The sequence below is a fragment of the Ranitomeya variabilis genome, chromosome 3, assembly GCF_051348905.1.
Source record: "Ranitomeya variabilis isolate aRanVar5 chromosome 3, aRanVar5.hap1, whole genome shotgun sequence".
Lineage (NCBI taxonomy): Eukaryota > Metazoa > Chordata > Amphibia > Anura > Dendrobatidae > Ranitomeya > Ranitomeya variabilis.
The window spans coordinates 97,436,737-97,455,490 of NC_135234.1; the positions used below are offsets into that span (position 1 = coordinate 97,436,737).

Sequence of the window (18,754 nt, forward strand, 5' to 3'; positions counted from 1 at the left end):
CCAAACTATATTCTCCCAGTATTTCACATGCTTGTCTAAATGGTGAGCAAACTTTTTAACGTGCTTGAACATGCTTTTGTTTAGCAATGCGGTCTTTCATGATGAGTGTACATAAAAGCCATGGAGTTTGAGTGCATTATTTATTGTTTTCTTTTAACCCTTTCAGCCCCAAGGGTGGTTTGCACGTTAATGACCAGGCCAATTTTTACAATTCTGACCACTGTCCCTTTATGAGGTTATAACTCTGGAACGCTTCAACGGATCCTGTTGATTCTGACATTGTTTCCCCAAGACATATTGTACTTCATGATAGTGGTAAAATTTCTTTGATATTACCTGCGTTTATTTGCGAAAAAAAAGGAAATTTGGCGAAAATTTTGAAAATTTCGCAATTTTCCAACTTTGAATTTTTATGCAATTAAATCACAGTGATATGTCACACAAAATACTTAATAAGTAACATTTCCCACATGTCTACTTTACATCAGCACAATTTTGGAACCAAAATTTTTTTTTGTTAGGGAGTTATAAGGGTTAAAAGTTGACCAGCGATTTCTGATTTTTACAGCACCATTTTTTTTTAGGGACCACATCTCATTTGAAGTCATTTTGAGGGGTCTATATGATAGAAAATACCCAAGTGTGACACCATTCTAAAAACTGCACCCCTCAAGGTGCTCAAAACCACATTCAAGAAGTTTATTAACCCTTCAGGTGTTTCACAGGAATTTTTGGAATGTTTAAATAAAAATAAACATTTAACTTTTTCACACACAAAATGTACTTCAGCTCCAAATTGTTTTATTTTACCAAGGGTAACAGGAGAAAATGGACCCCAAAAGATGTTGTACAATTTGTCCTGAGTACGCCGATACCCCATATGTGGGGTAAACTACTGTTTGGGCGCATGACAGAGCTCGGAAGCGAAGGTGCGCCATTTGACTTTTCAATGCAAAATTGACTGGAATTGAGATGGGATGCCATGTTGCGTTTGCAGAGCCCCTAATGTACCTAAACAGTAAAAAAAAAAAACACAAGTGACACCATTTTGGAAAGTAGACCCCCTAAGGAACTCATCTAGATGTGCTGTGAGAGCTTTGAACCCCCAAGTGTTTCACTACAGTTTATAACGCAGAGCTGTGAAAATAAAAAAAAACATTTTCCCCAAAAAATTATGTTCTAGCCCCCAGTTTTGTATTTTCACAAGATAAACTGGACCCCAAAAGTTGTTGTCCAATTTGTCTTGAGTATGCTGATACCCCATATGTGGGGGGGAACCACCGTTTAGGCGCATGGGAGGGCTCGGAAGGGAAGGAGCGCCATTTGGAATGCAGACTTAGATGGAATGTTCTGCAGGCGTCACATTGCATTTGCAGAGCCCCTAATGTACCTAAACAGTAGAAACCCCCCACAAGTGACACCATTTTGGAAAGTAGACCCCCTAAGGAACTCATCTAGATGTGTTGTGAGAGCTTTGAACCCCCAAGTGTTTCACTACAGTTTATAACGCAGAGCCGTGCAAATAAAAATTATTATTTTTTCCACAAAAATTATTTTTTAGCCCCCAGTTTTGTATTTTCCCAAGGCTAACAGGAGAAGTTGGACCCCAAAAGTTGTTCTCCAATGTGTTCCGAGTATGCTGATACCCCATATGTTGGGGTAAACCCCTGTTTGGGCGCACGGGAGAGCTCGGAAGGGAAGGAGCACTGTTTTACTTTTTCAACGCAGAATTGGCTGGAATTGAGATCGGACGCCATGTCGCGTTTGGAGAGCCCCTGATGTGCCTAAACAGTGGAAACCCCCCAATTATAACTGAAACCCTTATCCAAACACACCCCTAACCCTAATCCCAACGGTAACCCTAACCACACCTCTAACCCAGACCCACCCCTAACCCTAATCCCAACCCTATTCCCAACCGTAAATGTAATCCAAACCCTAACCCTAACTTTAGCCCCAACCCTAACCCTAACTTTAGCCCCAACCCTAACTGTAGCCTTAACCCTATCCCCAACCCTAACGCTAGCCCTAACCCTAGCCCTAACCCTATCCCTAGCCCCAACCCTAGCCCTAACCCTAGCCCTAACCCTAGCCCTAGCCCTAACCCTAGCCCTAACCCTAACTGGAAAATGGAAATAAATACATTTTTTAAATTTTTTAATTTTTCCCTAACTAAGCAGGTGATGAAGGGGGGTTTGATTTACTTTTATAGCAGGTTTTTTAGCGGATTTTTATGATTGGCAGCCGTCACACACTGAAAGACGCTTTTTATTGCAAAAAATATTTTTTGCATTACCACATTTTGAGAGCTATAATTTTTCCATATTTGAGTCCACAGAGTCATGTGAGGTCTTGTTTTTTGCGGGACGAGTTGACGTTTTTATTGGTAATATGTTCGGGCACGGTAGATTTTTTGATCGCTTTTTATTCCGATTTTTGTGAGGCAGAATGACCAAAAACCAGCTATTCATGAATTTCTTTTGGGGGAGGCGTTTATACCGTTCCGCGTTTGGTAAAATTGATAAAGCAGTTTAATTCTTCGGGTCAGTACGATTACAGAGATACCTCATTTATATCATTTTTTTATGTTTTGGCGCTTTTATATGATAAAAACTATTTTATAGAAAAAATAATTATTTTGGCATCGCTTTATTCTGAGGACTATAACTTTTTAATTTTTTCGCTGATGATGCTGTATTGTGGCTTGTTTTTTGCGGGACAAGATGATGTTTTCAGCGGTACCTTGGTTATTTATATCTGTCTTTTTGATCGCGTGTTATTCCACTTTTTGTTTGGCGGTATGAGAATAAAGCGTTGTTTTTTGCCTCGTTTTTTTTTTTTTTTACGGTGTTCACTGAAGGGGTTAACTAGTGATATAGTTTTATAGGTGGGGTAGTTACGGACGCGGCGATACTAAATATGTGTACTTTTATTGTTTGATTTTTTTTTATTTAGATAAAGAAAAGTATTTATGGGAATAATATATATATTTTTTTTTCTTTATTTAGGATTTTTTTTTCTTTTTTTTACACATGTGGAAATTTTTTTTTTTACTTTTTTACTTTGTCCCAGGGGGGGACATCACAGATTGGTGATCTGACAGTTTGCATAGCACTCTGTCAGATCACCGATCTGACTTAGAGCACTGCAGGCTTACCAGCGCTTGCTTTGAGCAGGCACTCGGTAAGCCACCTCCCTCCCTGCAGGACCCGAATGCCGCGGCCATCTTGGATCCGGGACCTGCAGCGAGGAAGGAGGTAGGAGACCCTCGGAGCAACGCGATCACATCGCGTTGCTACGGGGGTCTCAGGGAAGCCCGCAGGGAGCCCCCTCCCTGCGCGATGCTTCCCTGTACCGCCTGCACACCGCGATCATGTTTGATCGTGGTGTGCGGGGGGTTAATGTGCCGGGGGCGGTCCGTGACCGCATCTGGCACATAGTGCCGGATGTCAGCTGCGATAGGCAGCTGACATCCGGCCGCGATCGGCCGCGCTCCCCCCGTGAGCGCGGCCGATCACGCTGGACGTACTATTCCGTCCTTGGGAATTAGGGCCCACCCCACATGGACGGAATAGTACGTCCAATGGCAGAAAGGGGTTAAACAATTGTACCTCTTGATTCCAGGTCTTTCTGTACCTCTCCACATTTGGTCCTTGGCTCTTGGGCACCTTTTCTGATATTTCTTTTCACTCCTCTGTCTGAAATTTTGTGGCGAGTACCATGCTGTAGGCGGCTAATGGTGAAATGATGTTCTTTCCACTTTCGGATTATGGCCCCAACAGTGCTCAGTCAATGAATCACCACCAGACACCAATCAACGTCATATATTTATTTTTAATTCTTTCATATCACAACAAATCTCTATTTCAAATGCAATTTTATAAGATAAAAATTCTAGGTTTGCTCTTGCTCATGAATCGCAGTCTAATGTTTGCCAATCAGAGATTTTTATGACAAATTTTTAACTGTAAATAGGGTATTCTAAAATGTGCAACTATCTAGTTTGTAATATGCTTCTAGGGATGGATCTAGGAGGTAGTCAACTATGCATTTGCCAGGGGCTACCATGTGCTAGGAAATCTTGGGGTACTGTCACACAGTGGCACTTTGATCGCTCCGACGGCACGATCCGTGACGTTGCAGCGTCGCTTGATTATCGCTCCAGCGTCGTAGACTGCGGTCACACTTTGCAATGCACGGCGCTGGAACGATAATTTCATGACGTAGTTGCGATGTAGAAGTCATACGGGACATTGGGAATATCGTGCACACCTTACACGCTGCGATCATGCCGCCACAGCGGGACACTAGACGACGAAATAAAGTTTCAAACGATCTGCTACGACGTACGATTCTCAGCGGGGTCCCTGATCGCAGTAGCGTGTCAGACACAGCGATATCGTAACTATATCGCTGGAACGTCACGGATCGTGCCGTTGTAGCGACCAAAGTGCCACTGTGTGACAGTACCCTTATGAACAAGGGACTTGCAACCTGAGTTTCTTATTTACCTTTACATAGCATTAGACCACTAGGAAATATCCAATTGTGGTAGCTCACAAAGTGGCCATCTCCATAGGATATCTGATGTATATCTGATGTATAGTGTGTTCCATGCAAATAATATGATTTCTGTGTAAAATGTATGTTGTAACATATCGTGACTTGCTGACAGGCAGCACTCAAAGGTTAATCTTCCTCTCAGGGGATTGTTTACTTGACTCGACTGTACATATTATGCAGATGTTTCTGGTAAGAGCTACAACATGCTTCCCCTGGCAGTCAGCCAATGACTGCAGCTATAAGAGTCACATGAGAGTGGAATGAGCTACGGCCTGTTAGGTTGTTGAAAAGGGACCAATAAAAAAAGAAGGGGAGCAGACAACTTCCTCTAGAAGGAAAAGTCACCTCAGAGGAAAAGCGCTGCTTGGCCTAAAGGAAGGAGTACTGTCATGATCTCCATGGCCAGAGAACTAGCATAAGCCTCAATAGGAACAAGCTCTTGGAAGATGTAACTATACTGACCATGAACTAAACCTACCGCATCATCTAGAAGTAGCCAGGTAGCATGTCCTACTTTTTATCCCTATATGCCCAGCGCCGGCCGGAGAACTAAATAATGCTAGCAGAGGGAAATATAAGACCTGACTCACCTCTAGAGAAATGCCCAAAAAGGAGACAGAGGCCCCCCACATATATTGGCGGTGATATGAGATGAAACAACAAACGCAGCAGGAAAATAGTTTTAGCAAATTTGAGGTCCGCTTTCTAGATAGCAGAAGACAGAAAGCATACTTTCATGGTCAGTAGAAAACCCTAACAAAACACATCCAGAAATTACTTTAGGACTCTGGCATTAACTCATAATACCAGAGTGGCAATTCCTGATCAACAAGAGCTTTCCAGACACAGTAACGAAACTGCAGCTGTGAACTGGAACCAAAATACAAAAACAAAACATGGACGAATGTCCAACTTATCTAGTAGATGTCTGGGAGCAGGAACAAGCACAGAGAGGCTTCTGATAACATTGTTGACCGGCAAGCATCTAACAGAGAAGCCAAGTTATATAGCGACACCCAGATCTAATCAGAACAGGTGAACAGGGAAGATGATGTCACAAGTTCAATTCCACCAGTAGCCACCGGGGGAGCCCAGAATCCAAATTCACAACAGTACCCCCCCCTCAAGGAGGGGGCACCGAACCCTCACCAGAACCACCAGGGCGATCAGGATGGGCCCTATGAAAGGCACGAACCAGATCAGAGGCATGAACATCAGATGCAGTGACCCAAGAATTGTCCTCCTGGCCGTATCCCTTCCACTTGACCAGATACTGGAGTCTCCGTCTGGAAACACGGGAGTCTAGGATTTTTTCCACAACGTACTCCAACTCACCCTCAACCAACACCGGAGCAGGAGGCTCAACGGAAGGCACAATCGGTGCCTCATACCTGCGCAATAACGACCGATGAAAAACGTTATGAATAGAAAAGGATGCAGGGAGGTCCAAACGGAAGGAAACAGGGTTAAGAATCTCCAATATTTTATACGGACCGATGAACCGAGGCTTAAACTTAGGAGATGAGACCCTCATAGGGACAAAACGAGAAGACAACCACACCAAATCTCCAACACAAAGCCGAGGACCAACACGACGGTGACGGTTGGCAAAAAGCTGAGTCTTCTCCTGGGACAACTTTAAATTGTCCATCACCTGCCCCCAGATATGATGCAATCTCTCCACCACCGCATCCACTCCAGGACAATCCGAGGATTCCATCTGACCGGAGGAAAATCGAGGGTGGAACCCCGAATTACAGAAAAACGGGGACACCAAAGTGGCAGAGCTGGCCCGATTATTGAGGGCGAACTCCGCCAATGGCAAAAAAGCAACCCAATCATCCTGGTCAGCAGACACAAAACACCTCAGATATGTCTCCAGGGTCTGATTAGTCCGCTCGGTCTGGCCATTAGTCTGAGGGTGAAAAGCAGATGAAAAAGACAAATCTATGCCCATCCTAGCACAGAATGCCCGCCAAAATCTAGACACAAATTGGGTTCCTCTGTCAGAAACGATATTCTCAGGAATACCATGCAAACGAACAACATTTTGAAAAAACAGGGGCACCAACTCGGAAGAAGAAGGCAATTTGGGCAGGGGAACCAAATGGACCATCTTAGAAAAACGGTCACACACCACCCAGATGACAGACATCTTCTGAGAAACAGGCAGATCTGAAATAAAATCCATCGAGATGTGTGTCCAAGGCCTCTTAGGAATAGGCAAGGGCAACAATAATCCACTAGCCCGAGAACAACAAGGCTTGGCCCGAGCACAAACGTCACAAGACTGCACAAAGCCTCGCACATCTCGTGACAGGGAAGGCCACCAGAAGGATCTTGCCACCAAATCCCTGGTACCAAAAATTCCAGGATGACCTGCCAATGCAGAAGAATGTACCTCAGAGATGACTCTACTGGTCCAATCATCAGGAACAAACAACCTATCAGGCGGACAACGATCCGGTCTATCCGCCTGAAACTCCTGCAAGGCCCGCCGCAGGTCTGGAGAAACGGCTGACAAGATAACTCCCTCCTTAAGAATACCTGTGGGGTCAGAGTTGCCGGGTGAATCAGGCTCAAAACTCCTAGAAAGGGCATCCGCCTTAACATTCTTAGAACCCGGTAGGTACGATACCACAAAATTAAACCGAGAGAAAAATAATGACCAGCGCGCCTGTCTAGGATTCAGGCGCCTGGCAGTCTCAAGATAGATCAAATTTTTGTGGTCAGTCAATACCACCACCTGATGTCTGGCCCCCTCGAGCCAATGGCGCCACTCCTAAAACGCCCACTTCATGGCCAAAAGCTCCCGATTCCCAACATCATAATTCCGCTCAGCGGGCGAAAATTTACGGGAAAAGAAGGCACAAGGCCTCATCACGGCGCAGTCAGAACTTTTCTGCGACAACACTGCCCCAGCCCCGATCTCAGAAGCGTCGACCTCAACCTGAAAAGGAAGAGTCACATCAGGCTGACGCAACACAGGGGCAGAAGAAAAACGGCGCTTAAGCTCCTGAAAGGCCTCCACAGCATCAGGGGACCAATTAGCAACATCAGCACCCTGTCTAGTCAAATCGGTCAATGGCTTAACGACATCCGAAAAACCAGAAATAAATCGACGATAAAAGTTGGCAAAGCCCAAAAATTTCTGAAGACTTTTAAGAGAAGAGGGCTGCGTCCAATCACAAATAGCTTGAACCTTGACAGGATCCATCTCAATGGAAGAGGGAGAAAAAATATATCCCAAAAAGGAAATTCTCTGAACCCCAAAAACGCACTTAGAACCCTTGACACACAGAGAATTAGACCGCAAAACCTGAAAAACCCTCTTAACTTGCCGGACATGAGAGTCCCAATCATCCGAAAAAATCAGAATATCATCCAGATACACTATCATAAATTTATCCAAAAAATCGCGGAAAATATCATGCATAAAGGACTGGAAGACTGAAGGGGCATTAGAAAGACCAAAAGGCATCACCAAATACTCAAAGTGGCCCTCGGGCGTATTAAATGCGGTTTTCCACTCATCCCCCTGCCTGATCCGCACCAAATTATACGCCCCACGGAGATCAATCTTAGAGAACCACTTGGCCCCCTTTATGCGAGCAAACAAATCAGTCAGCAACGGCAATGGGTATTGATATTTAACCGTGATTTTATTCAAAAGCCGATAATCAATACATGGTCTCAAAGAGCCGTCTTTTTTTGACACAAAGAAAAAACCGGCTCCTAAGGGAGATGACGATGGACGAATATGTCCCTTTTCCAAGGACTCCTTTATATATTCTCGCATAGCAGTATGTTCAGGCACAGACAGATTAAATAAACGACCCTTTGGGTATTTACTACCCGGAATTAAATCTATAGCACAATCGCACTCACGGTGCGGAGGTAGTGAACCCAGCTTGGATTCTTCAAAGACGTCACGATAATCAGACAGGAACTCAGGAATTTCAGAGGGAATAGATGATGAAATGGACACCAAAGGTACGTCCCCATGAGTCCCCTTACATCCCCAGCTCAACACAGACATAGCTCTCCAGTCAAGGACTGGGTTGTGAGACTGCAGCCATGGCAATCCCAGCACCAAATCATCATGTAGATTATACAGCACCAGAAAACGAATAGTCTCCTGGTGATCCGGATTAATACACATAGTCACTTGTGTCCAGTATTGTGGTTTATTATTAGCCAATGGGGTGGAGTCAATCCCCTTCAGAGGAATAAGAGTCTCCAAAGGCTCTAAATCATACCCACAACGATTGGCAAAGGACCAATCCATAAGACTCAAAGCGGCGCCAGAGTCGATATAGGCGTCCGTAGTAATAGATGACAAAGAGCAAATCAGGGTCACAGACAAAATAAATTTAGACTGTAAAGTGCCAATGGGAACGGATTTATCAAGCTTTTTAGTACGCTTAAAGCATGCTGATATAACATGAGTAGAATCCCCACAATAGAAACACAACCCATTTTTCCGTCTAAAATTCTGCCGCTCGCTTCTGGACAGAATTCTATCACACTGCATGTTTTCTGGCGTCTTCTCAGTGGACACCGCCAGATGGTGCACTGGTTTGCGCTCCCGCAGACGCCTATCGATCTGAATGGCCATTGTCATGGACTCATTCAGACTTGCAGGCACAGGGAACCCCACCATAACATCCTTAATGGCATCAGAAAGACCCTCTCTGAAAGTAGCCGCCAAGGCACACTCATTCCACTGAGTAAGCACAGACCATTTACGGAATTTTTGGCAGTAAATTTCAGCTTCATCTTGCCCCTGCGATAGGGACATCAAAGTTTTTTCTGCCTGAAGTTCCAAATGAGGTTCCTCATACAGCAAGCCCAAGGCCAGAAAAAACGCATCCACATTGCGCAACGCAGGATCCCCTGGTGCCAATGCAAAAGCCCAATCTTGAGGGTCGCCGCGGAGCAAGGAAATCACAATCCCAACCTGCTGTGCAGGGTCTCCAGCAGAACGAGATTTCAGGGACAAAAATAACTTACAATTATTTCTAAAATTCTGAAAGCTAGATCTATTCCCTGAGAAGAATTCCGGCAAAGGAATTCTCGGCTCTGATACCGGAGCATGAACAACAAAATCTTGCAAACTTTGTACTTTCGTGGCGAGATTATTCAAACCTGCAGTTACACTCTGTAGATCCATTATAGACAGGTGAACATAGAGCCATTCAAAGATTAGAAGGAGAGAGAAAAAAAAGAAAGACTGCAGCATAGACAGACTGGCAAGTGATCCAATTAAGAGCACACTAACTACTAGAGAAAAAAAAAAAAAAAAAAAAAAAATTTTCAGCAGACTTCTTATTTCTCTCCTTTCTCAGCCAAGGATTTTAACCCTTTAGTGGGCCGGTCAAACTGTCATGATCTCCATGGCCAGAGAACTAGCATAAGCCTCAATAGGAACAAGCTCTTGGAAGATGTAACTATACTGACCATGAACTAAACCTACCGCATCATCTAGAAGTAGCCAGGTAGCATGTCCTACTTTTTATCCCTATATGCCCAGCGCCGGCCGGAGAACTAAATAATGCTAGCAGAGGGAAATATAAGACCTGACTCACCTCTAGAGAAATGCCCAAAAAGGAGACAGAGGCCCCCCACATATATTGGCGGTGATATGAGATGAAACAACAAACGCAGCAGGAAAATAGTTTTAGCAAATTTGAGGTCCGCTTTCTAGATAGCAGAAGACAGAAAGCATACTTTCATGGTCAGTAGAAAACCCTAACAAAACACATCCAGAAATTACTTTAGGACTCTGGCATTAACTCATAATACCAGAGTGGCAATTCCTGATCAACAAGAGCTTTCCAGACACAGTAACGAAACTGCAGCTGTGAACTGGAACCAAAATACAAAAACAAAACATGGACGAATGTCCAACTTATCTAGTAGATGTCTGGGAGCAGGAACAAGCACAGAGAGGCTTCTGATAACATTGTTGACCGGCAAGCATCTAACAGAGAAGCCAAGTTATATAGCGACACCCAGATCTAATCAGAACAGGTGAACAGGGAAGATGATGTCACAAGTTCAATTCCACCAGTAGCCACCGGGGGAGCCCAGAATCCAAATTCACAACAGAGTACTGACTGAGGATTCCTAGAGAACAGTTGACTGTATGTTTCAGTCAATTTTCAGCTGAGTGTAAACTTGATCATCAATTACCTACTTTTTGTATATAGTTATTTACCCTATTATCATTTGTAAAGAAGCTGTTCTTTTTTCAGTTAACATTGTTTCTTCATGATTGGAGATTAGCTACATGAAAAACCACGATTACCATCCTCTACCTAAAGAGATAGCTACTGTGCTATTCTTCATTGTCCACATTATCCTCTCTGAGGTACGCAAATTTGGGATTCATCATTAGCCCTCATCTCAAACTGTCTAATACATACCTAGTGTTGCAACAAACTATTTCCCATGGTTAGACTTTTTCTTCATATTTATATTGTGGAATTTTGGAGAGGGGGAAGAGGCTCATCGTGACAGAAAGTCCTTTTTTGGTTTGTATTTCAGGGATCCTATATCTATAAAACTAGTTTATGTGGAAGTATTCAGGTATTGTTTTATCAGCCTTATGTTTATTAGTGTGAAATACAAAGCCAAAGGAACAATGCCATCAACTGCAGTCAATAGCGCTGCACCGACACACTGTCTGGAGCATTCTATACCTTACACGCCACATAGGATGTATCACTGACTGGGTAATTTACATGAAAGGAGCACCAAGCTGGGAAAATAGTCAGTTTGCTAACACAATTTGAATTCATTATCAGCTGCACTAAAGCTTGTGCTGCATTTAATAATGTATAGAAATATACTATATGCTCATTCTTGGAAGGATTCTTAATAGCAGCTGTTTTGATAAGCAGACATTTACATAATTGAGAAACAGTAAATTTAGTCTGTGGGGGAAACCTATCACAGCTTTCTGTCATGACAGCCTGCAATTTTAATTTATATGAAAAAGAGTTAGTCATCCCATGCAACAGATTTATTGTGTAACGCCATTTTTCACTATAGTACTGTACAACCCACCATTACTCAGTAAAATGCACCGTATTCTCTAACAGTCATAACTTGTGTTACTGTTAACTGTAAATGGAAGACTACATCTGTAGACTGGCATGCTACTAAGTGTTAGGGTTTGTTCAGACGAGCGCATTTTCTAGAAGTGTGCTGTCTGAGTAAAAACATGAGTAAAAACTTTTTGGCACAAGGTTAGAGGAGGCTATGTTTTTATAAAGCTGGGAAATATGAATCCCCTGTCCTTTCCTAATGATCATAGTGAACATGCCATAACCCTAACAGGCTAATTATTGTCTGAAACCTTGATCAACGTTATTTGAGCACACAAATCCTCAAGGGTGCCCGAAATTTAGCATCGGCTCATTTTCCTCTTTATAATTTTTAAAATGAAAAAAAAAAAAAAAAAAATATATATATATATATATATTTATATCTATACATATAATCGTCTAAGGGTCACTTCCGTCTGTTTGTCTGTCAGTCTGTGACGGAAACCCCACGTCGCTGATTGGTCGCGGCCGCCAGGCTGTTACCAATCAGTGACGGGCACAGTCCGGCTGCGAATTCGCCCCTTCCTACTCTGTCAGTGCCGCCACCATACTCCCCTCCAGTCAGCGCTCACACAGGGTTAATGGCTGCGTTACACCGCGTTATGCCGCAGTGTAACGCAGTCCGTTAACGCTGCTATTAACCCTGTGTGACCAACTTTTTACTATTGATGCTGCCTATGCAGCATCAATAGTAATAAGATCTAATGTTAAAAATAAGAAAAAAACTAAAAAATCATTATAAACTCACCTTCCGGCGCCTTTCCTGCTTATCGGGACGCTCCGGGCCATGCATTGCGGTCTCGCGAGATGATGACGTAGCGGTCTCGCCGGACCGCTAAGTTCTCTGGGTAATTTCACAATTTATTACTGGGAACGGAAGCTGGCGGCCGCATCGCGCGCATAGGGACAGCTTCGCTGGACGCCGAAGGGTAAGTACATAACTATTTTTTATTTTCATTCTTTTTTGAACAGGGATATGGTGCCCACAGTGCTATATACAGTAGTACTTGGGCTGTGTTATATACTGCGAGGCTGCTATATACTACGTGGGCAGTGTTATATACTGTGTGGCCTGTATTATATACTGCGTGGGCAATTTTATATACTACATGGCCAATGTTAAATACTACGTGGGCTGTGTTATATACTGTGTGGATGCTATATATTACGTGAGCTGTGTTATATACTACATGGCAGTGTTATATACTATGTGGGCAGTGTTATATACTACGTGGGCTGTGCTATATACTACGTGGGCTTTGTTATATACTACGTGGGCAATGTTATATACTACGTGGGCTGTGTTATATACTGCGTGGGCTGTGTTATATACTACGTGCGCAGTATTATATACTACGTGGGCTGTGTTATATACTACGTGGGCTGTGTTATATACTACGTGGGCTGTTATATACTACGTGCACAGTGTTATATACTATGTGGGCTGCGTTATATACTACGTGGCAGTGTTATATACTATGTGGGCAGTGTTATATACTATGTAGGCAGTGTTATATACTACATGGGCAGTGTTATATACTACGTGCGCAGTGTTATATACTACGTGCACAGTGTTATATACTATGTGGGCAGTGTTATATACTACGTGGGCAGTGTTATATACTACGTGCGCAGTGTTATATACTGCGTGGGCTGTGTTATATACTACGTGGGCTGTGTTATATAATACGTGGCTGTGTCATATACTACGTGGCTCCTATATACTACATGGCTGTGCTATATACTACGTGACTGTCTGTGTTACGTGGCCTCTGCTATATGCTATGTGGCTGCTATATATATACACATACATACATATTCTAGAATACCCAATGCATTAGAATCAGGCCACCATCTAGTATATATACACTGTGTTCCAAATTATTATGCAAATAACATTTCCTCATATTTTCTCTAAATTACCTATCTGAATTGAAGTCATTGTTATTTTCCAGTCATCTACTATTCTAGTATAATTGCAATGTTTTGGAACAAACTGCCTATGAAAACAGAATCTTTTAAAAAAAATAAACATTCAAAATGCATGTTCCAAATTATTATGCACAGCAGAGTTTTCAACCTTTTTTATTTTATTTTGAACCAAAAAATGGCCAATTGTGAAGTTATAAGCATTATCAGCTTATTAAAAAATGAAATCAAACAGTTTTCAAGTGAAAACTTTATTCTAGGTGATGTTACATTTGCACATAGGACCCCTTGTTCGAAAGAAGTTTCTGGACTCTCTCGTCCATTGAATTTGTCAGTTTTTGGATGGTTTCTGCTTCAATTGTTTTGCATGTGGACAGAATACCCTCCCAGAGCTGTTGCTTAGATGTGAACCGCCTCCCGCCATCATAGACACTCCTTTTGATGATGCTTCAGAGGTTCTCAATGGGGTTGAGGTCAGGGGAAGATGGTGGCCACACCATAAGTTTGTCCTCTTTTATGCCCATAGCAGCCAGAGATGCAGATGTGTTTTTTGCAGCATGAGACGGTGCATTATCATGCATGAAAATGATCTTGCTGCGGAAAGCACGGTTCTTCCTCTTGAACCATGGCAGGAAGTGTTGTTTTAGAAACTCCACGTAGATTATGGAGTTCATCTTTACCCCTTCAGGGATCATAAAGGGGCCGACAATCTCTCTCCCCATTATTCCAGCCCAAATCATTACTCCACCTCCTCCTTGTTGGCCCCTTAGCCGTGTTTTCATGGGGTGTCCATCAACCAGCCATCCCCCACTCCATCCATCTGGACCATCGAGCGTTGCATGGCACTCATCGGTGAACAAAACAGTTTGGAAGTAAGTCTTCATGTATCGTTTGGCCCACTGGAGCCGCTTCTGCTTGTGTGCAGTGGATAGAGGTGGTCAACAGGATGGCTTACGCACCTCTGAAGGACCTTGCATCTTGTTGTTCTGAGGACGTTGGAGGCACCAGGAGCTTCAAAAACTTGTCTGCTGCTATGTCAAGGCATTTTTGCAGCTGCTCTTTTAACCTTACGCAATTACCTGTTGGAAAGAGTCCTCAATTTTTCCTTATCAGCACGCACACGTGTGTGCTGGGAATCAGCTACATACTTCTTGATTGTGCGATGATCACGATGAAGTGTCTTGGCAATGTTGATTGTAGTCATGCCTTGACCTAAATACTCCACAATTTGTTGCTTCTCAGCAGCCGACACATCCTTTTTCTTTCCCATTTTGGCAAAAAATGTAGGCTGCTTAATAATGTGGAACAGCCTTGTTAAGTAGTCTTGCCTTTATTTGGACACACCTGCCAAACTAATTTGCACAGGTATCTGCAATTGCTTTCAGTGATATAAAGAGCCCTGACACACATCACCATCAATGAGTTTAAATGACAAACAAAAAAATTCTAACCTTATCACTCCTAACCTCTATGTGCATAATAATTTGGAACACAGTGTATATAGCAGTAGATCGGCTCACTCGGCTGCACACGGAGGTAGACACGGGAACAATGCGGCTTTAGGAATGCACTTGGTTTATTAGATATGGCATAAACCAAGCTAAAGCACAAAATAAACACAGCCCTCTGGGCAAAAAAGCAAAACAAAATGGTAGCCTTGCATTAGAGGAGATCAGCCCACTCAAGGTTAGCAAGACCCATGTTTCAGGCATTAAGAAAAGCACAAAACACTTCTCTGGAGTGTTCCTCTTCAGACACTGAACACTGCTGCCTTTGATGGCCAGCTACATAAGCCCCAGACCACACCCTGGAGTGGAGATAAGGTAGACATCCTCTCACCCACTCTATGGATGTCCACATAAAAGCAAGCCCATTAGGCAAATTAGCTTTACCCTTCATAACACATAATGTGCTGGAGGAAGAACTCTGGGTTTTATATCACTGACGTCTTTAGGCGTAGTGAAACATATCTCCCCTCCAGCACTTTACCAGTGACTTTGTCACATATCCCCCCTCTGCCCAAAGCTGAGGGTTTTGGCACCTTCACTCGCTAAGCAGGGGACTCTGTACAGGGCATCTGCATTCCCATGCATCTTCCCTGGCCTGTGCTCCACATGAAAAGTAAAGTCCTGGAGCACCAAAAACCACCAAGTTACCTGGGCATTCTTCCTCTTCTTTTCCCTCATACATCAAGGGCCACATGGTCTCACACTAGAGACATTAAAAAAACCTTTCTGGATCATATATATTGAGTATATCCAACCCTACATAAACAGTATCATAAAGAAAAACCTCTAAGTGTAAAGGTACCGTCACACTCAGCAACTTTGCAAAGAGAACGACAACAATCCGTGACGTTGCAGCGTCCTGGATAGCGATCTCGTTGTGTTTGACACGCAGCAGCGATCTGGATCCCGCTGTGCCATCGCTGGTCGGAGCTAGAAGTCCAGAACTTTATTTTGTCGCCAGGTCGGCGTGTATCGTCGTGTTTGACATCAAAAGCAACGACGCTAACAATGGATGTAATGGAGCTAACAACCAGCGAGAACGAGAAGCGAGTCGCCGTTACGTCACTGGATCGCTCCTGCATCGTTCTGGAGTTGCTGTGTTTGACGTCTCTACAGCGACCTAAACAGCGACGCTCCAGCGATCTAATTTAGGTCGGCTCGTTGTCTATATCGCCGCAGCGTCGCTGAGTGTGACGGTACCTTAAAAGAGACCCAATCCAGAGTATCTTACGGAAAATAGTACTTTTATTATACAAATTAGATTACAATTATCAATAATCAGAGTATAGCTAACCAAGCAGGATAGGAGAGGTACACAATCACCACGTGAATCAGAATGATTTATGCACACTATAAGATATTTCTGTGTGGGACAAATTATGCAATAAGCCTCTTAATATATTCTAAATTATTTATGGCTATACTAATTGTTGATTTGTTGTAGTACCTTGAATATGGCTTTTATAAGTGAGTCGTCTTTACAATTACTGGATTGTTACCACACAGAAATATCTTATAGTGTGCATGCATCATTCTGATTCACGTGGTGATTGTGTACCTCTCCTATCTTGCTTGGTTAGCTATACTCTGATTATTGATGATTGTTATCTAATTTGTATAATAAAAGTACTATTTTCCATAAGATACTCTGGTATGGTTTTCTTCTCCTTGGTTGGTGGACCTTGTAGTTGACATCATTCAACTTTTCGACCACCTCGTATGGCCCTTGCCATGTGGCCAGGAACTTGCTTTCAACTGTGGGAATCAACAACACCCAGTCTCCAGGGCTAAACTGTCTCAGTCTTTCCGACCAATTGTAGACTCTTGCCTGGGCCTCTTGGGCTTAGAGGAGGCTCTCACTCACAATCAGCATCACACTCATGATCCTGTCCTGCATCTGGACCACATGTTCAATAATGCTTCAGTGGGGTGTTACCTCCACTTCCCAGGTCTCCTTTGCAATGTCCAGAAGACCCCAATGGTGCCGGTCGTATTAGAGCTCAAATGGTGAGAACCCTGTAGAAGCCTGTGGGACTTCTCTAATGGAGAATAGTAGGTATGGCAGAAGGCAAACCCAAGCTCAGCCATCCTTCTCTATGACCTTCTTCAACATAGATTTCAAGGTCTTGTTGAACCTCTCCACCAGACCGTCTGTCTGCGGATGGTACACCAAAGTCCTAAGTTGGGTAATCTGGAGGGCCTTACACAACTCCCTCAATACCTTGGACGTGAACGGTGTCCCTTGGTCTGTCAGGATCTCCTTCGGCAGGCCTGCCCAGGAGAAAATATGAACTAGCTCCTGTGCTATACTCTTGACAGTGGAGTTTATTAGTGGTACTGCCTCTGGGTACAGCGTAGAATAGTCTATTACCACCAGAATGTATTGATGACCCCTGGCTGACTTAACTAAGGGTCCAACCAGGTCTATGGCAATTCAGTAAATTGGGACTTCAATTATGGGTAACAGAATTAGGGGAATGCGGAAGTGGAATATGGAAGCAGTTAGCTGACAGGTAGAGCAGGATCTGTAGAAATTAACAATGCCCCTGTGACAACCAGGCCAGTAAAACCTCTGAAGAGCTTGCTCTTTGGTCTTATCTACACCTAGATGCCGCCCCCAAGACATGAGCATGGGCCAGATCTAGTATCCTACGTCAATAGGGTTCTGGGACTAACAGCTGCTTTAATACCCTCGCTGTTTAGTGACCCGATATAGCAACTCCTAATTGACTGCAAAGTACGGGAATCTGATGTCGGCCCCCAGGTTTTGGGCAACCCGTTTATCACAGTCATATTTTCAAGTACATTTTTTAAAGTTAGATCCTGCATTTGGGCAGTCCCAAAATTCCTGACATAAACCCCTAGTTCAGGAATTTCAGCCTCACTGGACACCATCTCATCCTCGTCACCAGCCAGGACACATGAGCAGAACTGATCCATCTCCGACTGAAATTGGGTTTCATCAGAGTTGAGCTGGCTCCTGTCTGCATCCCTTGGTATCCCCACTTTTCCCCACAAGTCCCAAAAAAGGCTGAAGTCTTGCCCGATTATCACGAGGTGTAGCAAACCTTTGACTACCCCGACCTCATGGGACTCAGTACCTCGGCTTGTTTTTATTGACACTTTGGAGACAGGATAGTCATTGGCTTCCCCGTGGATACAGCAGACGCCTATGTGTTTTCCTGGGATCAACTGGTGGAGGAGTGTGGCCATTATCTGGGTCACCAAGCTCCCTGAGTCTAAGAGTCCTGACACCAGCACCCCATTTATTGACACGGGACATGCCTGCGGCCCTTCACCAGGCTGATAGTCCACACTGCAGGTGGGATAGACATAGTAGGAGCAGCGCCTCCCTAGGCTGCAGTCCATTTCTTCAGAGGACAAGGGAGTATCTCATGCAAAGCAAGTCTTTACCCGTAGACTTTGACAACCTCTCATTGACCCCTTGTGCTCTAGGGCTCCCAACAGTGGTGGTTCTACTACCCCTCTTTTCAGGATCAGGTTTCTGCTGGGTACCCCAGTATGGGGATGCATCACCTCCTGGCTTTCTTAGGGACCTCTCAACCACCTGGTGCCAATGCACTAGGCCCACCAGTTTCTCCGCATTCCTGGGATCTCCATGGGCAACTCAGGTCTGCATCG

At 43.8% G+C, this 18,754-nt stretch overlaps 1 long non-coding RNA gene across 1 annotated transcript in view; it reads left to right on the forward strand.

Moving 5' to 3' along the window:
• Positions 1-10,873: 10,873 nt before the first annotated feature.
• The window catches only part of LOC143817976 (uncharacterized), a 73,191-nt gene continuing 65,310 nt past the window's right edge, over positions 10,874-18,754 (forward strand). The window contains exon 1 of the long non-coding RNA XR_013224236.1: positions 10,874-10,936. This is a non-coding gene — a long non-coding RNA (uncharacterized LOC143817976). The remainder of the gene's footprint in view (positions 10,937-18,754) is intronic.